At 37.3% G+C, this 27,107-nt stretch overlaps 1 long non-coding RNA gene across 6 annotated transcripts in view; it reads right to left on the bottom strand.

Annotated features, from left to right (window-relative positions):
• LOC308062934 overlaps positions 1 to 27,107 on the bottom strand; it is a 109,325-nt gene that overhangs the window by 14,010 nt on the left and 68,208 nt on the right. The gene's annotated exons all lie outside the window — the stretch shown is intronic.

The following is a 27,107-nucleotide window of genomic DNA, read 5'->3' as shown; positions in this document are numbered from 1 at the left end:
TGTATGCTTGTGAAGGTTAGTAATAGGGAAAGCTTAATTTCCAAGAGCTACAAATGTTCCCAGTGCTGTCTGAAACAGGCTAATTTATGTGTGTGACAAATGGTTTTGACCTTGGAACCAGAGGCGGAATTGACTGAAGTTTTGGTGAAGTTTAAAGGGTAACCAAGTTTCTGTAACAGGGTATAACTAAGAGCTTAAACAGGAAGGGAAAACAATGCTGTGTAAAAGATAGTTAGCTTGAAAGCCTTGCTTTTATTGAAAAAGTTATATATGTGTCAAAGACAGGCAGGAAAAATGTGGATCAAAAAGAAACATGGCAAATCTAACCTCTGGAACCTAGTAAGAGACACAGCTATATTAAAATCCCATCAGGCAAAGAATGAACACTCCACACTACACAGATAACAAATCAGCGGATGGTGGCAAGGTTCTTCAGGCAGAAGCAATGCATTAAAATTACACTCGGGCAATCCGAGCTACTATATTCAGGACAAACACACTTTCAGTGTTAGCAAGAGAGATGTTAAAACCAGATGCTTATTTCTAAATAAGCTGTGGCACTACCATGCATTCTGAATCATGTCAATTTTTTTGGTCGTAGTAGAACATGGCATGAAAGTTAGATATTTGGGTATTGGCAACGTAAGATAACTGGAAGCCCAGGAGCCAGGAATGGGGAGGTAAGAGGTGATGCTGGAACATCTCTGCGGTCACTGGTGGCACTGGTTTCCCAGGGGTGAGGTCCCCAGGACAGATCCTGAGTGCTGCCCAAGGTGTACGAAAAGCCTGCCAGGTGTTTGCACAGTGGCACAGCTGGAATTCTTGGGCTGTTTCAGCAGGGCCAGGATAGTTTCTTTCCTTCCCTGGGTAGTCTCAAGGTAGAGGCTGTTTGGAATGTGTATCCCTCTGTCCCTCTTATGCGGACATGTAGAGACAACTGTAAGCTGGCGTACCCCCTTCAAAGCAGACTTCAGGGGCCAATCTGGCCTTTGTTGAAAGCTACATGAAAAATGTAGGGTTGGCTGCCTTTCTCTCTTGCATATTCATTTTCTGCTGCTTCTGAAAGGTTTCAGGAAAATACGTGGTTTGGTACATATGAAACCTGAAGCAAGTTTCGCACAAAGGCAGGTATGAATAGTCTCTTTACATATTCTCAATGGGGAGAGATTTTTTAGTACTTTAGTTTATAAAAACACATTAAGGTACCACAAATAGAAGTTCTTATGTTACTTGGTGTATGTGAAAACAGAATACTTTATAAAAACAAACCCACAAGAAGGCTTTACCTGCCCTCACAGACAATTGTATACAATAACCAAAACTGTTCTCTCACACTGAAGCGTACAGCACAGTGGTTTGCACACAATGTAGGTGATAAGCAAAGCAGTTGTGGAAGGCAAAGTCATATCTGAATATGAAATCTAAACCAATGAAATATGATTATCTTACCAAATGGAAAACAATTAAGTAGAATCTTTGAAAAGGAAATGACGGTTTAGTGACATCTGGTGATATTAATGCTTGTCTAGATTTTTCCATCAAAATGTGATATCAAATATTGGTTTGGGGGAATCCATACTATAATTTAAAGACAAATTCAGTTGTGCAGGTTTTCATATTTCTACTGGGAAAATTGAAATTATATATATAATTTTGGGGTTTGGCAGTTTAAAATGTACTTAACATCAAAAGTGAACTGCAAGCAAATATTTTTTTCGGCTTGGAATAATGGAAGTGAATAAAACTGAGCAAAGCAAGATGTAGACAAATATAAAAAAAAATGAAAAAAATAACTGGAGCACGATTTTACCATGAAATAAATCCCAAGGGGAACCTGCTACTCTTAAGCTTGTTGAAATTTGATTACTTCAGATGTTAAAATATTTTATAAAGGAAAGTACACATGCTCTTTATTTTCTAGATGTAAACACTGGAGCCCTGAACGACTATGGTACATTTTATGTTGGTGACAGAGTCATGAAACAAACGTAAGTATTTTTATTCTCTGTCTACAGAGCCCCAAGGACTAGAGGCTATAATGAAAACTCCGAAGAAATCAAGTGGTATCACTTTATCACTTTTCTTTAAGACTGAACTTTTGTTAGAGTGATGAAAGCAATACAAGATTTAATTTAATTAAATATCAGAATTTAAAATATTGCTAAATAATTTGAAGAATTAGAAGAAATTGTTTTCCCACAACTGCAGTTTCTTTTGTATGGGAGCATTAGTCAAAAAAAACCCACTGCTAAATATCTGAAGCCATATAATGAAGTATTATTTCAAGGCAGTGGTCCAGCATCAGAACAGATCTGAGTCACATCAAGCAGTATAACTTCCTATGCCATAAAAGAGGCATGAAACTGAAGCCACTGAGAATATTGTTCCAGCCAGATCACTGCTAGTCAAACAGAAGACAATAAATGTATCAACAGGTATTTCATAATTAGATTTCCTATATTCAAATGTCAGATTGGAGTGTAAAAATACAGGAATTGGGAGCAATAAAGTAGATTCTTGTCACACACAGAAATATGTTATGCATATTTCTGACAGGAGATGACCACTCATAAATAACCAGCTGGTGTCCCCAGAACTTCCAAACCTCTCTCCGATTTTTGTATTCAGCTTTTCAGTTCTCTACCGACCTCAGTTATACCCTTTCCTTCCTGTGTCTTTTGTGTTTTAATGGTTTGATATGTCATGATTTCTTTATCAGCCAGGTTCAGTACCGTCTTGAAACTTTGACATCAATAAAAAACTTCTGTTTTTTTACTAAACCAAGGGGAAAACCACAGTTCTTTAATATGAAGCCATAACTTCTCTATTCCAAGAGGAGACTCATGATTCTACTGCTGAGGAACAAGCATGGTAACTACACAAGAAAACTGAACAGGTCTTTCCTAGTTCTCAAACGGCACTTTTTTTCTTTTTTTTTTTTTTTGGTGGCGGGGTGTCACTGTTGTTTTTTTTTTAGTCTTTCATTTTATCTAATGCAAACCTGTCACCAAGCACCACTGGGCATGGCACACTTTGCTGTGATATGTAACATGAGCTAATGATGTCCTGTCCAACGAATTTCCTGGGAAAAGTAAGCTGTCAATGTGATTACTGAATGCCTGCTTCACAACGTTTTGACAGGGAAAAGCTCTATTTCCTTATATTAGCACTAAATGAAGAGCATCTAGATCAAGGACTGTTGCAGAAATTGGAAGGGTTCACGTATGCTACAATAAAATAGGTTTCCAAACTGCCTAGAAAGATAAATACAGATTTGGTGTTGGGAAGTGATCAACATATGACCAAAGAAGCTGGAAGCTGGAGCTGTGATGAAATGCTGCATTGTGGATATACAGACCTGGTTTGCGGAGATGCAAATAAGGTGCGAAAGACAGCTGGCCATTTCCTGATGTGAAGCTTTTCTGTTGAAGAAAACTAATCTGCTGAAAATGGAACTGTTCTGGGGGATGTTGATCTCTGTAGACACTCATTTGGCTCTTTTACAAAGTGGGTTTTATACCTTGGCAGCTGACCTAGGCACCAGGATCCCAAAGTTTTCATCAGTTGGTTTTTTAGATACTTGCTGGTTTCTGAGTTCCAAGAGCTCAGTCCTTCCAGGCCACTGCAATGTAGTGTGTGAAAGGACTGGGAAAGTCAGAGCCCCTGAGACCTCGCTGCCCAACACCCACCCATTAAAGAGCCCAGGCAACACATCTAGCTTAAGAAACACAGACTCAGCCCTTGGAATGTTTTGCTTTTTTAAAAATCATAACTTCTAGACTCCCATTAAAAATAAAAACAAAAATGAGCTTTCAGAATTACATTTTGATTTGTGACTCTTAAAAAGTAATAGTATTTTTTTTTGTGGAAGCAGAAATATGCTTCCTGATCAGATTCAAAGAGAAATGTTGCCTTAGAAATGACCAGAGATGGATGATGGGAAGACAAAATGAAAAAAAAAGGAAGCTCAAATGTATGAAACAATATCTACAACAAAAGATGGGAAAGCTAAGTGGAGATGGACAAGCTGGAAATTATCATCATTACAATTGATCAGCTGCGTATTAAAATGCAAGAAAATGTATTAGTACTAGCATGACAATTCAACTGTGTTAAAATATTTATAATAACAGGTAAAATGGAGCAATTTCATATCTCTATTTTCTTTCTGTTTTTTTCCCTTTTCATCATCGTCTGTTGTATTCAGCCTAGAGCTGCATGTTCACATAGCATTTATCAGTATAATACAAGGGGCAGGGCTACTCACAAAAACATAGTCCTCCTAGGACTTTTACCAGCTTTTGCAACAAAACCCAGGGCTGAAGTTCTGGCTTGATATATATCAGTGACTATTTTTTTTAATGAGATTGTTTTTACATTCTATTTTCTTTTTTCAAGTGTTATGCAGATCTATGACATTACGTAGTCTTATTATCCTGATTTTGGAGTCAGCAGATCTCATTTTTTACCTTCAAGTTGACCACAGTTTCTTTCAGTTCTTTCTGTTCTTTTCTGTGAGTTCTTTAAACTTTTGTAATTGTTTTTTTTTTTGGCCATGATGCAATTTTTCATTCCACACAGCTTTTCTGTGAGAGGGGTTCGCTAGACTGTGATTATAATTTCTCTGCATATCTGCTCTTTTATGTAGAACTTTCCCCAGAAATCCCATTTTCTTTCTATGTAGTAGTCATTCTTCTGCCCTCCTTGCTGGCCACCAATTTGACATACACTTTGTGACTTGCTTAATCATCAGCTAGTTCACTCAACATTGCAGTTTATTCAGTGTATTCATCTTGCAGGGATTTTCCAACTTCTCAATCTATTCATCCTGACCACTAACATTTAAACTAACATTGTTATTCACAGTCGTGACCCATCAGCTGAGGTATTTCAATTCTTGTGTGATCTTTATACATCAGCTGAGGTATTTGAATGACTGTGATCTTTAAATCGTTGAATTTTACTGGGCTCTTTTTGTTTTTCTCATCATAACATATAAGTCTTCTGCCAGTCAATTTTTTGAACGATTTTCTTCTCATGTAGATTTCTACCTAAATTATTTTTCAGTTATTTACTTTCACAGTATAATATAATCTTAAACTCACAGAAAATTCTGCTGAAAAGAAACCTCAGGAGGCATCTAGTCCAACTTCCCACTCACGACAATTATGAGGGGCAGACCAGGTTGCTCTGGGCTTTATTGTGGTCTTGAAAACAAAGGATGGAGACAGCATACCCTCCTCATAACCAGACAAACTGTTTCAGCTGCCTGTCTGTCTCGTGGTGAAAGTTTTTCCTTTTATCTAGTCTGAACTTCTCTTGTTTCAATTTACACCCATTGTCTCTCCTGTCCCCCCCACGTATTGCTATGAACAGCCTGTCTCCTCCACCTTCTCAATTCCACTCCATCTTCTTGGCAGTAGACCCTTCAAAATCCTCTCGGCAGGGTATTCTACTTCTTTTATTTGGCCACAGATGGCCACTGAAGTGAAAACTTTGTGCTGTTTGGTCACTAACCATTATCTTAAAAATCTAAACTAATGCCAGTATGTGTGGTTTTTCTGCTGCTTTACCCTTTGCTGCAATCACGTTGTGTCTTTTGCTAGCCTTTTCATACAGAAGTAGATTAATTTACTCCAGTCAGCCCTCACAGGATCGCTTTGCCATGTTTTAGACCATTTTATCTTATCCTGAGATAGTCAGATTGGGAAATGGTTGCACTGTTGTTGCATTTAACTAAACAATCACCTCCACCTTTCCAATGTGTATTTCGGCAACAATCAGGTGCTAGATCCTGACTGAGTTTCTCTGGGCAGCCTCCTTTCTGGCTCCGAAGCCGGGACATTCACTAAAGACCTTGCTGTGTTTTTCTGGGCAGCCCATTGAGATCATCAGACACAGAACCTCTGGGATTTTATCACTCTTGTAGTTCAGCTCTGTCTCAAATTCTTCCTCTTTTTTTTTCAATATTATGTATTTTTGGCATTTTGTTGTGATCCCCCCCCCCAATAACTGCAGATAAATATTGAGATATCATGTGTAATGTGAACTTCACCAACTAACCGAGCATAATATTTTTATTAGGAAATCATAGTCGTTGTTCTTTTAGGCAGACGGTGTGCTTTACCCAATGTGTCATAGCTGCCCAAACCTGGTGTGCCACATTTTTACATCTTCACCTTAGTTTAGAACACCTCCCAGAACAGGGAAGGTAATAGAAACTCAGTTTCCATATGCAGTTTACAACATGTTCTAGAAATAAAATTATTCATTAAACTTCCTTAGGCCAGCTTCCTGAGGCATATTTAAGAGACTAAAGAGATAAGAAAACCTAAAGCAATGTATGAAATTAATCTTCCCTGATGTCCCCAGCCAAGACAAAAGTCTGCCTTTCTTGGCCTGTGCTGTGAGTCTCCCCACTTTAGGAATTTTGGAGTCAGGATTAGCAGAGTGATATGTGTGCATAGTTAAAACACACTGCTCAAAAAGAATTTGATCCATCTCATCCATTGGCTGTTCGCAGTTACACTGAGTGAACCACAGAAAATTACTTTAGGATGTCTAGGAGGACTCAGAATATTTTGTTGTTGACTTTGGTATGTGTAGGTTTAAGACCTTGTCTAGAGCTGACGGACAGTTCTTTCTTTTCCTTTTTGTATAGAGATAAGGTATCACACCTTAGGATCAAACCCTAAGATCTGTGAGAGATTTAGCAGGTGGATAGGTAGGTTCTGCATGCTGACAGTTGAAAAGCTTCACTGCACACGAAGGGGGCAAGTTATGATCAGCTCTACAGATTTTTGACCAGCATGCCAGAAAAAGACTACTAAAAGTGGCAGCAAGCCGGCATGAAACTGTAGGGGAGCAATTTAGTGCAATTTGTCCTTCTCACCGAGACTGATTAGTCAGTTCATTAATTTTAGGCCCTTGCTGTTTTTTTTTTTTATTCTGTGTAAATTCCTGTTACAATTCTTTTCAATCATAAGCTGATGACTTACATTCAGAAGGTCACCCAGTAGGTGGCACTCCCCAGCTGACTCAAAACTGATCCAGGAGCCAGGAAGGGAGAACCCATGGCAGATACAGGACGGGGCAGACACATTCTGGGTGGTAGTGCGCACCGTGCCTTCATCTCGGTCCCTACTTTCCCACACAGCACAACACGGGGGCATCTTTTGTGCCTTTTCTTTGCCCCACTTGCAGAGGAGCTTTTCCAGATTTTACACCCCTCTCTAGAAGGTTTATGCTGTGGTTTCTTCCCTATTGCATGGCCTGCTATGTAGTCTAGAAAAAGGCTGAGAAGTGAGACTGGCGCAAAGGAAACTGGAAGTAGCAATGACCAGAAAAGAGCTGGAGAAATTAGATAAAGAGTGACACTGAAGTCTGTAAAGCGCATGCCTGAAGAAGGCTAAGATAAGCTTGGCATTTGAGTGAATACAGATAGATTGACGTGCATACACATCTGTCCCAAGATGTATAATTTACATCTCACTTTATTTTTTTGTGACCTTTAAAATATTTGAAGTTTTGCATAATTAACGTATTTCTTCTGGTTAGAGAGGCTGAAAGGTGAGAAAGGTTGAAATGAGAGATTAACTGATCTCTCCATTGAGTCAACTGATTAAAAAGGCACAGTGTGAAACACATTAAAACTGTAATTAATGGAAAGTATGAGATAGAAAAAAAGCATCAGCTATGGAACAAAATGTCAAATACGTAGAAAAGTCGACTCTTAGGTGACTTCTACTTAGTCCTAGAGTTTCTCTCTATTTTGGTGACTTTCATACTTCCACCTCTCATTTTTCCCATTGGGAAACACCTCAAATGTCTTTAACATTTTTCCTCTTACAAGTTCTGTTCTCTCTGCATTTCTAATATCTTTACTATTCCCAGGTTCCTGAAGAAGATGTCATGATAGAAGAATATGATATGTGACCAAGGTGCCAAAAAGTTGTCAGCCATGTGGGAAAGTGAAGTTCTAGGTTTTGGGAGACAGATGGGATGATAGTAGCATGCAGTTTACAATTAATATAATAATTTATTATTTAATTTCTTTGTCAAGGCATCTTTGAAAAGTCATGTTTCAGTACAAGCTCTTGTTTCTTCACAGCAAACCCCATCACAATAAGCTTGTCTTCAGCTTCCATGCACATGTTGTCAGAGGCTCCTCTGCTCTTCCCTTGCTTAATCTTACCACCCGGCTTCCTTCCACTATGTACCCTTCCATAGTCATTTGCAAATGAAATCATCCCTGGACAAATCATACAGGAGTTTTAAATCTAAGCTACACTTGTAGATATTTATCTTCTACATCAGAAAATATTAGAGGACATTTTCTTCGATATACTTGAGTGAATATTCCTTACAGCCTAAATAGATACCATTTTGTTTTCCAATTGAAGATACACTTCAGAACAAAAGGATATTATTCTTCATTCCTGAATATGTATTTTAAATTCTAATGACTAATCATGCAGCTGAATGTTCATATTGTGATAGGTCATTCTACTACTGTTTTTATTCTGCTGATTGTTCTAGATATTATTCTTCCTCACCTGTGCCTATTCAATAAATTGGTGCCTGCCATTATATTTTGCAGTTTATTTCATGCATGGAAACCAGGCTTATGAAGTACATAAACCCTGTATTTGATAGACATATAAGATATTTCCATATTAGAGACTTAAAACCACTGTGTAGAGTTAAAGGGTTGACATTCTGAGGGGTACAACAGGATTTTATTTTCTCGTATGATGCTGGTAAAGTGCTGAAGTGGTGTGTGTATATGTTAAGAATATACGTGTTGTTTTACTAGAATCAGAAATCTTTATTTTTACTCTTTTACCATTCAGGGATGGGCTTTTAGAGCGAGATCATGTGTGTCCTTTGTCACAGACAATGAGAAAAATGAGTAAAAAATCTGCATTATCGCTCATAGCTATGAAGTGGGGAATCGATGCAGCATATCTTCTACTTGCTGAGTTAAGTATTACATACATGCATATGTCATATATTTGTGCATGTGTATATGGCCCTGTTCTTTCAGTATGTAAACTCTAAATGAATTCTAAATTTATGCTAAATAAAAATGAGAAAATACTGCCACAAACTGTGGATGCCAGATTTATTCTGTCCTAGGCAATATTCCAAGAAATAGAGAACTACTGATGTTATTTCTATTACAGAGTCATTACTGTCAAACTCAGGCCCTCAAAATAATAAGCCATAGTTCATTTTCCCAGAAATATAAAATTATATTCTTTTAATTTCCCTGTAATTTTTTAATCTGTTACAGTATTTTTGGTGGGGTTTTTTTGCTGGTTTTGTTTTGTTTTTAACTTTTCTCAATCTATATGAACCGAATACACATACCTACGTGTACTTTTCTGTATTTACGTGTAAGTATTTGGAAGTCTGTGCATAGTTCTTACTTTTCCATACATATGTTAATTCCAGAGGAAAATCACTCCCAGTTGCACACACCCGAAATGTCTGTTTTCCATAGCCTGTCTGGCAGAAAATACTTTGTTCTGTTGGGACCATGATAACAGGGAGCTATATGAACTCTTTTATGTCTGCATGCATATTCTCAATTTTCCATTTACAATGACCTACATTGTATTTTAGATCTTTTAAAATTACTTGATTAAACAGGTTTGTCATGACAATTAAAAGTAGCCTAATTTTTTAGTGGCTATCATACATTAAATTCCACGTTTGTATCTTAACTCAATTTATAGGCAGTGTCTTGCTTTCAAAGACAGACTGACAAGTCTGTAATTGTAGTTTGTATAATTTTATCATTTTTTCCCAGCCAGAAAAAATATGCAGACTACATGTATAATGCTTCATTAACAGTCTTATGAAACAAACCCTTCAGTATCTGACTGCATTAAATTTTTTAATTTATTTTTTCTTCTGTAAGATAGAAAAGTCCTGTTATCTCCTCTTCACATGCCAAAAAATGGTAGAGAAGGTAGAGAGGAGAGATTAAGGTCTGACCTACAAAAGTTTTTAGCTTCTTAAAAAAATATTTTTTTAATGTTATTTGTTCAAGGTCATATGAGAAATCTAGAGCAAAGTAACACCTCAGATTCCAGGCTAATGCCCTCCACACATTGAATAAAATGCTAGGTAATATACTGCTAGAAGACATTACTGAAATCCACTTAAGGAGAAGGAAAAAGAAGAAAAAGGGAATCATATCCTTTAGAAAAAAAAAAAAAGTTGTATAAAGGTTTGAACTTACATTCAGTTCCCACCAATTTTTTTGAGAACTGAGAGCACACAGTATTTTGCAGGACTGTTCAACTACAGGTGTACTTCAATGTTTCAATCCTTGTGCTGGTCCCCAGAAATTTTTGAGTGCTTTTTAATCTGCCAAGTAAATGCATGCTACAGGGTGCCATCACTCTTCCAAGCATTCTTTGTTGTAGGTTGTCACTCATGTATTTGAAATGCACCTTTTTCTCCAAATAAGCTGAGTTCTCTACCCAGATTTTTCCTAACCCCTTACTGTGAATTTGACAAATCAATTTTCCAAAGGATCCCCATCCCAAAGCTTCTTCAGGTCTTAGACCCACTGTTTTTCCTATGTATGGTTTTGAGTCTGTTCCCAACAAAGAAAAACAGACTTTGCATTTTTTCTTTCTTAAATTCAAATCAAACATGGGAAACAACAAACAAAAATGCTGAATTTGAAGTTTTGCTAATGCTAAAGCTTAGACATAAAACTCCAGTAGAAGAATTTTTACAATAATCTGATGAACTGTGCAGAAGGTTGTATTATTCCAGGGAACACAGATCATCAAAACAAAAATTAAGCATGTAAATCCTGTGCACTCTTACTAGGAGACTGGCTAAATGAGAAATATGCAGACCTATCACCAGACTTTTACTTGACAAAGTTTCCTTCTCAGGACCAGAATGACACCATTATTTGCTACCTTTTTCTCTACCTGTTAGAGAAATAAAATAATCTTTGATTTGATAAAAAAAAAATAAAAATCCATAACCCAAAATCAAAAAAAATAAAAAGCAGTTGTATCAATCCATTTCTTTTATGAGATGCTGATATACTACTGATGATGGTCCAAAGTGCAAAATTTAATGTGCAGAGAGCCTGTAGTCTCTTGGTTGTTTCTATTTCTAGGGCTAAAAATTATACAACAGTCTTAGATATTTTGCACATTACCTATGTGGTAAACATTAATTCACCTGGTGAATAGCACATTCAATTTCTATTCTGCTCTAACCTAATAAAATTCCCAATATACAAGACTATGTTTCTAAGTGTATAACTGTGATTTTGTTATAAAACATGGTCCTTTAAATCCTGTGAGAGATTGCTTGAGCTAAAGGAGTAAGTAGTCGTACAATGTGCTGTGTGCAGTGTACAAATGCTTGTGGCACCTTTCACTTTCTTTTTATATCTAGGCTGTGCTTTGGAGGGGCAGCCTGTGAATTATGCATTGCATTGACAGACATGCATTAGGTAGGCATGACTGTAAACTATTAGTCATATGTATTCTCATTATTATAATGTACTTTTCTCCTTGCCCTGTGTTGCAGGCTGAGTAGCCAGTCAGGCAGCTGGAAATGACTGCTCCTCCTCTGTATGGCAGGGATGTATGCTTGAGCAGCAAAAGCTTCTCTCCAATGTAAAGCAATTCTGCATTATTTTGCATGCCAATGACAAAAGCAAGCTGGACTCTTTAATTTATTTTTTAAGATCCCGTTTGTATATTACTTTCTTTGATGCAGTCTTGAAAAGGAAAGAAAGAATCTTATTCAAAGTAGTTTTATAGCAAGTTTATTTTATCCATGGTCTGATCCTTACACAGTAAGGAGTATAACACAAGAGTCCCTCTCATACAAAAAATTATTATTATACTTCAATGAGAGATCTGCCTTCAAAAGCTGTAGCAACTCTGCTGACAACTGTGCCTTTTTCGGCACTGAGACCTCTGGAAAAAATGTGAGATAGCGGGGTGAAAGACTGCAAAAGAACACTAGGAGTGGAATAATTTTCCTGTAAATGGAGAAGTTTCCAAGTGCTAATCATGCTAAAAAAGGGACATTCTAATGGAACACCTAACGTTATAATTGGCTCCCAAGACCAATACTTCCTATTTCTAAGTGGCCAACTATGCCTACAAAGCACACAGTAACCCTTTTTTAGAAAACTAACCCAGTATTTTTACTGCCAGTAATGATGGGAGACATTCCAAAGCTTTAGAGTTCTGTTTAATTTAGCCAGTATTTTAAAGCATAGATTCCAGAACTGGTCTGCAGACCACTGGTGGCCAACAGCTGGTCGTACTGAACATTCAAATATGTACACTAGTCAAGAATGCTGGTTTTGCATGAGAAACTTGGAAGACTGATAACAGTCACTTGCTCTGAACAGCACTACAAAGCTTTAGTCACCCAGAGTTACTGGGAAACCAGGAATCAAACATGCATTAAGGCCACCTTAACTATTTTCCTGAGCATTTACTTTTACTTGTAGCCTGAAAGTGATGATTTCCTCCTAACAGTCATTAGCACAAGGAAAAGGTGCTGCAATTAACATCCCACAGGGGCCTGGCAACAATCTCAACATGAGAAAATTATGTTCTCTCCACCTATTTAAGACTGTAGAGAGGTGGTCTGCATGCCCACTCCTCTAGCATTCCCTGCTCCATTGAAAATGTATGTCACAAAATCAAGGGCTCAGAAGTTAGGAAATATTGCAGCTAAGATTCTTTTTGTACACAGTTACATGATTACAAAGTATTTTTACCCCTGATCCAGGAAGCAATTTCCTTCCAGATCCTGATGACCCATAGGATTAACAGGTCTCAAATTCATTTGAGATCCTATTACAGCTCCTCCAGTGAGGGGCATTTCAGGCAACCCTAAAAGTGTCCTCATTCTCCTCTTTTTTGTGGGTTTCTTCTGGATTATAGTTATGACAACAGAACAGATGCAGATCTGAAACAGGTATTCCCAAAATATTTGTAGGCTTTCTGGAACAACACTCGCACCTTTTTGCAGCGTATCTGGCAATGATTAAGTATGAATCCTTAAGTTTTATCTTCAGTCAGTATTATGAAAAGAAAACACAGAAAAGCTGCTCTGGAACAAGAAGAAAGTTTTCCTTTCTCCCTTAAGACAACATGTGCAGTCTGAACATCAAAGACAACAGCTGAAAGAAAAGCAAAAGGATGCATAAACTGTTCTAACTTAAAGATGTTTAGCAATGTTTCAGTTGGGTAATTGGGCAACATCATTTACGAAATCCACGGATCATTTCCATTTAATGGGAAGGGGGTATCATAGCAACAGAGACTCTGCTTTTGTCATCCTTGGCTCCTGAAGCTAGTGAGGTTACTTCAGCAAGCCAGTGCTGTCAGAAGCCCCTGGAGCATGCCACTTTGCCCATGGCAGTGTCACAACTTGTGCAGGGACCTTCTTGTGTGGCTTCTGCGTTCACTGTTTGGTGAAGAATGGTACTCTAGGGGAGCTAGTAACAAATTATGTTCAACAGGATGCTGATGCAAAAATATCAGCCTTCATATATTTGTAAGAGCTGTGTATTGTTCTCTTGAGACTGATGGGATTTAAAGTGGGACCTCAGGTCTTTGGAAAAAAAGGAAGAAAACTTTTTAAAAACTGCCTTACTGTTAATCATTGCATGAAAAGTGTGTTGTCAGGAGAAGGCTCCATAACAAACATTTTCTTAATGCATCTCATTCACTTAAAGTTATCACATGGCCCTACCAAGCCTTTCTGCATCTTTCATCCCATTAAAAATTCCAGAGTTTATTTATTTCAGCCCTTTCTTCCAAAGCCTTCAACTGTGTTAGCACAGTATTCTCTGTACAAACCATCCCAGGCTGGCCTACCCTTTGTTGCTGTAGTATATTAGGCTGGTCTTGGCTCTACAGATTCTCTTTTTCGCAGGATTGGCCATATCTTTGCCTTAAATACTCCTCTGGAATTTATGGGATCCTTCATTTTTCATAGATAATAAAGGTAGAAGGAACTGTTGTGATCACCTGTTTTGCCCTCCTAGATAAAACACTCCACATAATTTCTCTGAAAAAGATTAAACTTGAATGGATCTGCCCCAGGCCTATCTCATAGCTCTCAGTAGGCTTCCCATCCAGGAATGCCAGGCAAATACTTTGATATAATACTTTCCTCACTTTCTGGACTCTTGTCTGTTGGCACTATTTCTGACAGAACCTCAGTAGTAAAGACCTGCATAGCAGATTTTATGGTTTATCGAAGGTGGCATGGCGCCAGGCCTGTTGAATACTCCAAAGGTCATCACCTGCCAACAACTGCAGTGTGCAGCATCTCTCTGCTGCTCTCTTAAAAACTTCTGTGCCTGGAACAAACGCTGCAAGGCACAAACACGCCTGATTTACATATGCTTGCTTAATTTCTTGTCTATTTGGAATATGGAAGCCCATGATAGATTGACACCATTCTTTTAGTGTGTTAATTAGTGATCCAGAATGTAAGGTTTTAAAGATTTTTATGTGAACCAAACAAGAGCTTCATTAGATTTTGAAAATGCTGTTTGTAGAAAATGCTTTATAAACTTCTTTTTCACTTCTGTTTTCCTCATCAATAATAGTTAATTCTACATCTAATGATAAGCATAAATTCTTCATTTAAATGTGAGTTCACTGACTGAAATATAAAAAAAAGCAAAATAAGCTTTTACTTCTAATTGTATTATCCTGTTACAAGGAGGCTCTATAAAAATGCACATGCTTTGCTGGTGACTGAATACACTATGTTTCCAGCCTTGTGTTTCATGGGGAAAGATCTGCTGTTTCCATAGAAAAAAAAAAAAAAAAAAAAAAAAAAAAAAAGCTGGCAAAAGAACACGTTCTGGAATAGAATTATTCCACTATCAAATAAATGTGAGTTTCCAACCATTTTTGTGTGTGCGTGTGGAATAGAGCCCTGTTACAGCAGCTTTTTTTATTGCAAAACTTTTAAAATATGACTCATGGGTGTTTTGTCAGTGGAAATGTTTGTAAAAGATGTTAGAGTATTTTTTTGTTTTCAAGATGTCTGTTAACCCTGACTTCAAGTGTTTATATACAGATCACATTCAATAATCTCTTGATTTAAATCATCTGAAAGTTGGTGTGGATAAAAATCACTTAATCATATTTTTTGTTCAACTTGCCATATGATATCTCTTACAGAATAGAATCCATTTGTAAAAAATAATGTGTTTTACTGTAGAGATTGAATTTTCAACACTTTTTTTTGTTTAAATATCTGACATCAGAAAAGCATGTAAATGCACACTTCAATCAATTCCATTAAATACAAACATTTCAAGTTAAATATATAACTAAAAACTTTGTTACCCCAGAGGTTAAATTAATAATAAAAATTATCAGTACCACTGTAGATTCACTGATCAATGACTAAGTGGGATAAGGTCTTTATAGAAAAAGTAACAACAGCAACAAAAGGTCATAATACAAAGAAAGTTTTTAAGGCATCATTATACATGCTAATATGACCATTTGTTTTATCAAGAAACATGGCATTAACATCCAAATACTCAAAATCAAAACCTAAACCTCTCAACTCCTGAACTCACAGAACAATGTAAAGTTTTCTGATCTTTTGAAAGTGGGATACTGCTGATCTTCATAGTGAACATTGACTGAGTAAAGGATAGTTTAAAAAGATATCAGAAGGGGAAGGAAAGGGACAGGGACTAAAATATACCTTTCATGCTCCATGGATGTAACCAGATTTTCTATCCAGACTGAAAAACCATGAGATGTGGCTCTTGGCTTTTTAGTTTTTAAAGCCACTATGTTCCTGGTTATGGAATACAGAAACGACAGTTAATTTCTGTTTGTTTAATGGAAATCTTTTTCTTAGTCCTCTGATTTGGTAAAATAGTGTTTTATTTCTAACAAAGTATTCGGTTAAAGAAACAAAAAAATATTCTGTTGAAATTATGATTTGGCAGCATACTTCTGTCTCTTTGATCATCAGTATTTTGCTGATGTTTAGAGCAACAAAGACATATTTCACCTCTAGTAATATTGCTCTTTCTCATGAAAGTGAACCTGAAACATTTGGCAGGACATCTCCAAACATAATTAAATAGTAAGCTTTCTTCTTTTACCAGGCATAGCTCTTTTCCTGGTTTCCTGCTTTTCAAAAAAGCAATAAAAAGTGAGGGCAAGTGGCAATTACAGCAAGGCTGATACTTATTGAACATTTGGCCTATGTAATTTGGGAACTTCATATGAGGCACTGAGGTAATGATGGATCTTGTGGTGAGGTTATAATAAATGATTAAAAAATCTGCATCATTCTTGAAAAATCTATGTGTGACTTTGGGATGATTATTAAATAGAAGAAGAGATCAAAAGTTTTTAGTCAAAACCTCTGCTTAATTAATTTTTGCTATTGAAAATATTTTAAAATAAATGTATTTTTTATGACGTTCCCAGACATTTTTAGGAGAAAAAAAAAGTTTGCAGGAAATGTTTTAAAGTGTCTTTTTTCCCTCATTTTTTTCCTTATTTTCCTTCTTTCTTTCTCTAGAATTGTATTTTAACAATTTGGTTACAACTAGTTGTCTCAGAGTCAGGAAAAGATACTTCTGTGGACAAGTACGAACCTAACTTTCTAATTTTCCCCTCATCATTCTGCTGTATTTTGGACTACTTTATAAAGAAGAGTTAAAAAGTAAACCTAAATTCAACTGAACAGTTTCATTCGTCGGGAGTCCTATATATTTTAAGAAATGCAGTAAGTAGTGATTGAACAAAATAATGAGAAAGTGTAATTGTTTCTGAAGATAAAATGAAATGTATTTAAAATGAAATATATTTCAAATGAAATACATTGTAAAACATTTTTAAAAAAATGGAGCTCTATTTCTAACAAAAAGTTAACCTTTTTTCTTGGTGTAGTAATGGCCTATGCTTATCAGCACTTGAAACAAGAAGAAACGCTGCTTGATTCCAGGAAAACATTGAAACATTTCATCAGAGGCCACTGAAGCCTTTCCTTCTGTGCAGCTCTGGGAAATGAAGCCCCTCTTCTCCTCACTGTAATCTGAAGATTGTCGGGGGGGTTATTTTGAAGTCTATGACAATACACTCCATTTCTGTGGTCATGCAGCTTATAATTGTGAATAACTTCTGATTAAGTACTCAGAATAAATATTTACCTAGCCTGGGTCCCCTAATGAGAAAAGATGTTTGAGGCATCAATGCTCTTGCTCTTCAAGCAACCACAAAGAATGCCAGGGACTTGGTAAGATTTCAGTATTCATAGAAGAAAGAAGGAAAAAAGCAAATGATAACAAAATTTTAAGTTGTGTTTATGTTCTTGCAAGACAGAGATTTGCACCGGAAGATCACTGTACTGAACAAGCTGAAGACATGCCTGCCTCTCAGAAGCTGACTGCGACTTGAGTCAGCTGCTTTTTGCAAGCAGATGTGATCCTGGTATTTTATAACAACTGGAAAAACATCAAAACAGACTCACAGTTCCAGTTACTCAAAGCGAGATAACAGAAATCATGGATCTTAAGTCTGTGAGGGCTATTTTTGCAATGGTTTCTTGTAAACTGTATCCAATTATGGTTGATGAAACAGCAAACTTCCCCTAGAAAAAGTGACTTTATTCAAGCATACATGGATAACGACAGAAGGTTCATCTAGAGTCCACAAGATTACTCAATGTGGAGAAGTAGTTATAATGATGAAGTTACACTATTTTATTCAGGCCTGAGGCTCAACAACTGTCATGGAAACTTCTGTGAGTATGCCAATACTATGAAGAGCTTAGTAGTACCACATGTAGCAGAAAGGAGTTGGCAAAGGCTCCATTTGCTCATTACAATGCCCATGCTTGGAATTTGGCATGGCTTCAGACTGTGAAAATACTACTATTGTATGTGATAGCCCTGTAGTTGTTTACCACACTATCGCATTTAATTTAAATGACACAAATGAGATGTTATTTTTCAGGCCAAATAAAGAATAGTCATGATGACATCATAAAGAATTTGACCAAAAGGATAACATACGTGTGGAGGAGCACTGGTTTTAATTTCTGAACTGACTAGAACATGTTGCAATAGGAAAACTGGGAGACATGCAAAGAAATAATATGATTGTTTGAACTAATTGCGAAGTATTGAGAGTTTTAAAAATCACCCTCTTTCATACCAGTTATATGGAAAAAACCCAAAGAGAGTAGACCTTCTTTCCAGTGCAAGTTGCAGCAAAAGAAGGCAAATCTTACTTCTGTCTACTCCCATTGCTGAAATCTAGAAACAAGATGTCATTAGCACCTTGTAATTCGAACGGCAGAATGGGGCTGCAGTAGGAGGTTTTCACAGTACAGCTTCAGATTATGTATGCAATGAGGAGCACTCACCTGATATTTTATGTTAGAACAGCTCTAGTTACAGAATTCTTGGCAGAGAAACAAGGATAGAAATCTGTGAAGGGTGTAATTTCTTAACTGCCACAGACATTTTGGCAGGAATGATTTGCCAAAGGTTATATTCTAGGACAAATCCACCAAAAAGATGTGAAGTTAGAAATTCTTGGAGGTGCCTGAAATTCCAAGAGGAAAGTTCCAAAGAAAGTGTGGCTGACAAATAAAACTAGATGTTCAAATTCATCAAAGTATTTTATGACTTTTTCATTGGCTTATAAAAACATTTCCCAATGTCCAGCACTCAATCAAACTTTGAACAGAAGAGGCACCGATTAAATAAGATCTGGACATTTATAATGATGTCAGCCTTAATAGAATCACACATACAGACATGTTTTGGATAATGGTTCTAATTGCAACAATGCTTGACTGATTTTCCAACTTTATTAGTATGTTTCCTTTCAAGATTCATCTGCTTCAATGCACGAGGAAGATTCTACATGATGGAAAGGGGAATGTGAGGTTGAGACCTGAGTTGAAGTGGTTGGCATGGAAGTAGCACTATTTTAACCAGAGAAATGAGTCCTAGAAGAAGGACTGGAAGAAGTCCTTCCACATGAGGCAACCCAGCACACTCCCCTACTCTTTAACCAAATGCTCCAGGTACAGCTGGTCAGCAAATAAACAGCAGTAAAGGAACCGGAGCAAAGGCACTGCATAGCCAGTGCATGAGATGTGGCCCAGGCTACAGAGGAGCAGGAGACTGAGGTCACACGCACAAGCATCGACCTCTCGGTGAGGCTTGACAGGTCTTATCTGTTGTGAGGCAGTGTCAGCTCACTACAAGATTGTTAAAGTCAGATCAGAAATATGTATATTTGTCCAACCAATATCCTGTTTTCAAAAGCGATGAAGGCAGTAACGATGGGCCTGGTGGCACTGACAATGAATGCTCTTCATGGGCATATTTAAGTACTCCCTTCATTATAACAAACCGTGGCTTTGATCCACAATTTAAAAATCATGACTGAACTTATATATGATTTTACATGTTTATGAGGGGAAAAAAATGATGACTTACAGCTTGCAGATGTTGCTGAAGATCTCATTTCAATTTGCTTGTCAGAAAGATCACTCTTTAGACTTTCTTCAGATTTGCAAGTTGTTCTTTTCCCTCATATTTAAAATATTAATGTTTTAATGAATAATATTGTACTATGACTAAATTTGTCCACTTATTAATAAAGTGAGATAATGAGCCAATATTCCAAAAAGTATTTCTTTATATAGAAATCAAGTCCAAAATGCCAGTAAACTAAGCCAGTGAAAAAAGTAGCTAATAATATGAAAGCAAAAATGTAGATTTTTATACAGGGAAGTATTTATGAGCACTTCTTATGTGTTTTTGCATTTGCATTACTGTAGACTAAAGTTTTGCTGAAGTATGCCAGCATCACTGTCCAATTTATGCACGTTTTTGAACTTGGTCTTCAACAAGAGATGCATGCAAAGGGAATCCTTATGGATCCTCTGCAGTCCATACTGTTTTTCAGGACCATCTTACTTCATAGACTTACTAACTTTTGTGTGTTTGCTTACTGAAATGCAACTGGGGTTTTTTATTACATTTTGAGATGACTTTACAGCACTTTTTATTTGCTGTTCCTACTTGAACTTCCACTCACAGGGCAGTGCCACTGCTAGTTTAAACTCAAAGTTGTCTGAAGTCAGCGAAGTCGCAGCTGTTACCACAATCAGCTTTGGCACAGAACTCCTATTTCATCACCCCTGGATAATCACAGCTTCCTCACTGCATTTGTTTTAAGAGCCAAAAAGAATTGTGTACGATGCTGGAAGATGCCAGGTTAAGCACCAGTTGTATTATTTTGCTGGAAAATGTTTCCTGAAACCACACATGTCATTTACAGAGGTTTAAAGCTGTTTATTATTTGATCTTCTCCTTCTCCTGTAAGGCTCAATTAAGATAAATCATTACATTCAAAATTAAGGCAACAGGAACGAACCTATAAGATTTCTTAGTGAGCACTCCCTTGAGCCAGTCAGCACTGAAAGTTTTCACTGCATGCAGGAACCTGCCTTCCAGAACAGGTCCCATAAAGGCCTCAAACCCAAATATTCTCCATCTCCACAGCTTTCAGTTAACAGGGACCTAGTGTGCTGAAGCGATGTTTAACAGCTTTGGTGGTAAATGTAGGAATCAGATCCTCAGAAGATGTAAACTGGAATTACTCCCTTCACCTCAGCAGGGCTGTTCTGATTAATAGCAGCTGAATATCTGGCATTATTTCTTTTTTATAACTGCATTCTCAGTATACGCTGTACTTAAATCATACTATTTATTACACCTTGCAGGTTTTCTTTAAGCTAGCAAATAACTTTTAGTTGGAACCTTTGAAAGCCTTAAAAAAGAAAACTTAAAACAAAGACTTAAAGTGAAACGTGGTATTAACAGAAGGTGAGGCCAGAATATTGTCTTACTGCATGACTATTATTCCCATATTAGCAGCCTCAAAAAATGTTGGTACATACAGAGAGAGCTCAGCTTCCGCTGCCTCATATGCTGTGTGGAAGGGCCAGAGGTGCTGGCAGTGGGTGGAGGGCTGCTGTACGAGCACATGCTGCTCTGGTAGTGTAGGCATTAATCACAGTCATTATGGCAATCAGTGGCAACTGGTGGTGTTACTGAATAAAAGGATCTTTCTCAAGTACCATGGGCCCAGACGTGACAGCAGCTATTCCCAGAGCTGGCCTGAGAAAGGCTTTCCAGCTGAAATGCTCTTGGGTTCCAGCCCTATTGCTCCTAAAGCAGCCAGAAATAATCTTCCATTTTGGTAGGCAACGTTAATGACCCTCTAGGAAGGTCTCAGGGCCATTATGTGTGCTTCAGATTAGCCATGTGAGGTCACCTGGGAATTAAAGCCAGGTCCTGTTTTTCCCTTGCAAGGGTGACTGTGCCAGACCTTTTCTGAAAGGAGTGGGGTCAGTCTGCATTAGAAGGAACGTGATGTGCTCATAGTACACCAGAAATTTCTTGTAGGAAAAAGATTTCAGTTCCATAAATAGTGTTTTAAAGATCAGGTAGGTGTTTGTAGAGCTTTTGGAAAAATACATTTCAGTTATTAAAAGGTGAGATAGTATTGTCAGGATGGTGACAGTGTCTGGTTAGTATCACTGCTTGTGGAGCTGAGATATATATTCCGGAGCCTAGATTCCAGCTCAGAAAAAAATTCCATATACAATGTAAGTATGATAATGCTGTTCCTAAAGAGCCAAACACCAAAATACACAGTTAAATACACATCTGAATCACATCAACAACAAGATTAACTGATGTTTTGCTGGCTCCTAATTGAACACCTGAGTGATTACATAGCTGAATAATTTATGTGGGTTTTTTCCTTTGCATTGTTATAAGATTTTTTTCCTTGCTTGATGTACCTGACTGTTAGAAACAGAGTGTCTTTTTCCATGTAATGAGTGTACAGAAAGCAAGAGCTCAAATCTGCAGTTCTATACCTCAGATCTGTGATAAAGGCATAATGGAACTCAACTGATAAGAGTCCCCACAAAAATAAATATGATAAAATTATCTAGGGGAAATAGATAAAAAATGCAACTAAAGCCTGTACATTTTTAATCTACAAAAATGATGTGTAAATAATTGATGAATGAAAGCTGATCAGTCCAGTTCTTATACAGTTCTATGATAGTGTTACAGATAAATTGTTTTTCACGCTGCAGACATTATCCAAACCTTGACTCCTATTTCTAGTTGTACACAACATTTGAAAGGAAATCTTTACAATTCTTTATCTGATATACCACACCGTAAATATGAGTCATGAATATTTAAGGTATTAGACACAAAGTACTGGGTATGGTAGGTCAAAAATGTAGTAGACCAAGACTATTGCTTCAATTATTGCAGAAGAATGTGGTCATCTGGCTTACTGTAACAGATCACATCTCAAGGAAATGTCACAGGGAGCAACAACATGCTGTGATTAAGGATGCCAGGTGATTGTGACAAGGGACTAGAAGTCAGCCTTTTGCTCCATTCCCAGCTTCTCTGCTGACTAGCTATTTAGCTACTTTTTAGACCACAGTTCAGCAAATCACATTTGGGTTTATCATTAAATACAGGCTAAAACACTATTAACCTTAAAATAGGAGAAATGTTTTCTACTAAACTGAGGAAATGTTCTCTACTGGAGGAAAAAAACCCAAGCCCAACCCCCACTTTACAATGAAGAAAACAGAATTTGTGGCCCCGGGTTTTCAGGACTTATTAGCTCATGTATTAGTGGAGATAAAATCTGTTAAAGGGATGAATAGTTGGTTTATAGGTAAAAAGTTAAAATAATGCTGTAATTGACAGATATTTAGCAAATAATTATTTGAGATGGTAAGAGGGTGTAACATAAGAAGTTTAATGTGTTTGAGCCTTTCCAAAATTGCATTTTTATTGATCTGAAGTAAAAGGAAGAAAACATAGCTAGTAAATACTTTCAGCTTTAAATGGCATAGAGAACATGAAACTCCTTTTGTTTATGCCAGTGTTCAACCCCCATCTAACATGGAGACAATCAGATTTAAGTTTGTAATGATGCTAGAATACATTTTTCAGGTCTTACCCTGGTAGCTCAAATCTGATTTTCAGAAGCACCTGCTTTGCATGTAGGCATCTAAACAGAGGCTTGACTTTCAAGAGCATCTGGTATCTCCTGACTCTCAGTGAAGCACCCATGGCCAGATTTTCAAGTTCTTAACATACTCATTGCTGAAAAACTGGTCCATGTTGACAACCTATATGGTCAAAGCTAGCCACCCACTACTTAATTCAGCAGAACTGCTTGGGATCTACAATGAGATCAGATTCTGATTCTTTTTATCTATGTAGTATAAAAGCACAGAAGTATCCTTTTTTTTCCTGTATGGACACTGACTAACCACGATAAAAATAAAAATGTATTTCTCTGAGCAAGAGGAACTTCTGGAGCTGAATTTCTCATTAATTTGTGTTTTGAACTGGATTTTTAACTGTTAAAACCAGAAACCTCTGGATTTTTTGCTTTGATAGCGGTCTCTCTTTCATTTTTTGTGTTCTGTGTGATTCTCTGAGGTCTAATAATATAGTAACCTTTCCTCCACAGAGATCCTCAGCTTTTACTTGAATGAGCCTTTTAATGAAACTCACAGCATTGTAACAAATATAAGATTTCTGTCCCTCATTAAGCTGAACTGGCTAATGGATTCACAAACTAGTGGTGAGGAGGATCAGTTGGGGTCTTAGACAGACACAGCATGGTTGTATAGATCCTGTTTCCTGAGGAAATCAGGCAAAAAATAACAAGAACAAAAAAATCTTACTCGCTTCAGTTATTTTCTACACAAGTGTGGCTGAGTACAGTGTGGTAATCATTTATAGAAACACAAAATAAGAAATTTTATGAGATGGAACAGTATTTTTCTTGCTTTGCTGCTCATTACTCTTTAAGACACGAACCTTTTGGTCCGAACCCTGTTCTTTTGCCTTGTTGCTCCTGCTTGCATGATTTTTTTTACTGTCACATGGAACACTTTCCTTGGTAACATGCAATGTAAGTGAAGTGATCCATCTTAATGAATCTGTGGGATTTAATGAGGAACTAGGACAAAACCAGGGTTTTCCTAACCTGAAAGATGTTATTCTTTTGCCAGTCTGATGTTACAGGAGTAAGCGCTATGTGACCCTGTCTACTGCTGCTTCTGCCTGGGATCTGGAGGCACTGCTGCCAGCACTTCTCCAGGATGAGTCTCTACAAAACACCGCTTGGGCCACAGGCATCTTTGCCTATGTCTTATTGACTGAGGTGGGTAGGCTTACATGCTGAAGCCAAATGTATTTTCCTTCTTTTGAGGTCACCGGGTGCCTTTTCTCTGTGGGAAAGGAGTAAGTGAACCTTCCCTGCAGAGCACAGCAGATTCAGCTGTGGGAGAGAGGTTTGCTAGCAGCAGAGTGAAAATGGTGTAAACACAAAAAGAAATTGTTTGTTTAATGAACACACTTTGCATAAAGTAATCTAGCAACTAACCAAGCTAAACATCTTTAGTTAACAGAGAGGAAACAAATGTTTTCATGGTACAAAAGACATCTTGTGAGTCCTTCCCTAGGGAACAAGTTCCAACCCACTTGCTATTTCAAAAAAGAAGGAGATCATTCTCTACCATTTTCAGAGCCCTTCCTCCAAGTGCCTTTTGGCAACCATATGCTCACCATTCAGGAAAGTTCCTGCCCTGATATTCTTCAGTCCAATTTGCCAGCTATGTATTCATACTAATGTTTTGATTGAATGATCCTCTTTAAAGTTTTCTCTAATTAGAAAAAAAACCCACCCCTCTCTCTATTTAATAAAATGTAATGTTCAATCAGCATAGATCTTCTTTAAAATTTTCTCTTCCTTAGAAAAAAAAATCTCTTTTAAATACAATTTAATGTTTGATCAGGATAAGGACATGATATACTCTATCTTTCATGAAGATAAATATTAGAGAAACCAATGATTTTCCTTGGGATGTTGATATATGCAAATCAGAACAACTGTGTTTTCACTAGGACTTTCTGGGTGGTATTTTTTCCCCTTTTTTTTTTTGTTTTAAACAAATTTCAGTTCCTGGTCCAGCTCACCATGGAGAACCTGATTGCAATTTTGTTTTTTTAAGAGTGCGAGCAGATACAGTAAATACAGATACAGCTTCTGCTGCTCAATATAACATCTTCCTTACTAACTTCCATGCTGCATAGTGTTGTTTCAGTTTGGTCTATTGCCTTCAGCAGTTTCAGTACATATTCTTGCTGCAAACTTTGGCTGTAGTTTCCCGTGCTGTGGTACTGTTGCCACAAGTTCTGTGTTCATTAAAATGCAATGCCACAGATTTTGTTTTAAACAAAGGTTTCACCTTCACTAAAGTCTGAGAGAGAGCCCACTGAGGATACAACATGCTTTGAGAGTTGTTTTTCTGATGTTTAACATTGCCCAGAACTATCCTGCCCTTCAGTAACCAGCTAAAAGCTTTCTGATTGCTTGGGTACACCATTTATCAGGAGAGGTGGTTTTGCCTGCCTGGGTGGAGTATTCATTAGTGTTTGTAAAGCCTGCTTTGTATTAGAAACTTTTGTTAGTATAAGTAATGTCCCTTAGGAATGTGATTTTTGGCAACATTTGATACTGGCAAGAGCCCTAATGTGGACACAGAACTGGCAGAAGTACTTTTGCTGGTATAGATTATACTTAGGGTTCTGGAATCAGTAAAAACATTCAAAACTGCTTTTGCCAGCATAATATACTATTAAATGTTTTCTAGCATAGTCCTGGCAGAATCCCAGTTTTCACCCCCACACCTCTCTTGGTTATTAAGTGTTGTTTCATTGGGAGGTATACCCAAGCCGCTACCCAATGTGTCAACATCTTTGGCAGGACATTCTTTGCCGTGCAAGTTTTTCTTCCACTGGTGAGGAGTAGGGAGGAGAAAAAAAATATATAATTTGACCATGTCCTAGTGGCTTCTTTCTATCCAGAATGGCCTGACATTGTATTTTTTGTTTCCTCTCACACAGACATGCATAAATCATAGTGTAATAATCATAATATAATAATAATAATGAAAATAATAATAATAAATCACAGATATTTATATATGATAATATATAAATATATATTATCATATATAAGTAAATATGATTTATTATGATTATTTCTTATTATCATATTATATATTCGATATATTTTATATATAGAATAATAAATCATAATTTTTATTGGAAATAATTGTACAAGTAAATGTCACCATGGCTTAGGGCTTTGGTGCCCCTCTTCTAACAGTTTTATGGGCATGTGGGTCATATTTGTTTTCTCACAAGCTTTAGGAACAACTGAAACAAATGGGATGAGAACAGTATGTAATGTACACTGAATCCTTGGCATTTATCATTCTTATGATGAGAACTGCAGCAAAACTGAGATCAAGTCCAAAAAAGATATGCTACTTTCTGCCCCAGCTATTCAATCTGCTTCAGGCAAGTGAAATACATTTACAGACAGAACCTAAGTATGCCCTTTGACCCTGCAATTATTGCTAGGTTTAGCCATCAAAATATGTAGTCATTTAAACAAACAAAAAGGAAAAAGTCCGTGAAGTGGAAAACACACACTGTAATCAAATGAAAAGTGAAGACATGACTGCCACTTCCCATATATGTTATGTTATGACAAGCCGGAATGTAACTGTTTACACTCCCAAGTTTTCCAGGATCCTGCCACCACTACCAGTAAGGTTGCAAAAGCCAAAGGATGTGGCTTGGAGGCATTCACCCACTTCTAAAGTGAGGTAAATATCCCATGATGTTGCTTGTGCCCTGGCGCTGGTAGGCCCAGCTGCTGCAGACCAGCCTCACTACACTAGTTGCTTTGTTCACGTGGATTGACCCATCATGTCCAGCTTTCATGCAGAGCTTCCTATGTACATGTGTTCCTAGCTTCCAAATTTTCCATCTTAAAATTAACCTCTGTTGTGGTTTAACCCCAGCTAGCAACCAAGTACCGTGCAGCCGCTCGCTCAGTCCCCCTCTCTGGAGGGATGGGAAGGAAGATGGGAAAGGAATGTAAAAC

The sequence above is a fragment of the Falco punctatus genome (assembly GCF_963210335.1).
Source record: "Falco punctatus genome assembly, chromosome: 4".
In the NCBI taxonomy this organism is placed as follows: Eukaryota; Metazoa; Chordata; class Aves; order Falconiformes; family Falconidae; genus Falco; species Falco punctatus.
Note: the sequence above shows the minus strand (reverse complement) of the source record. Positions and strands in the feature narration are given on the sequence as shown.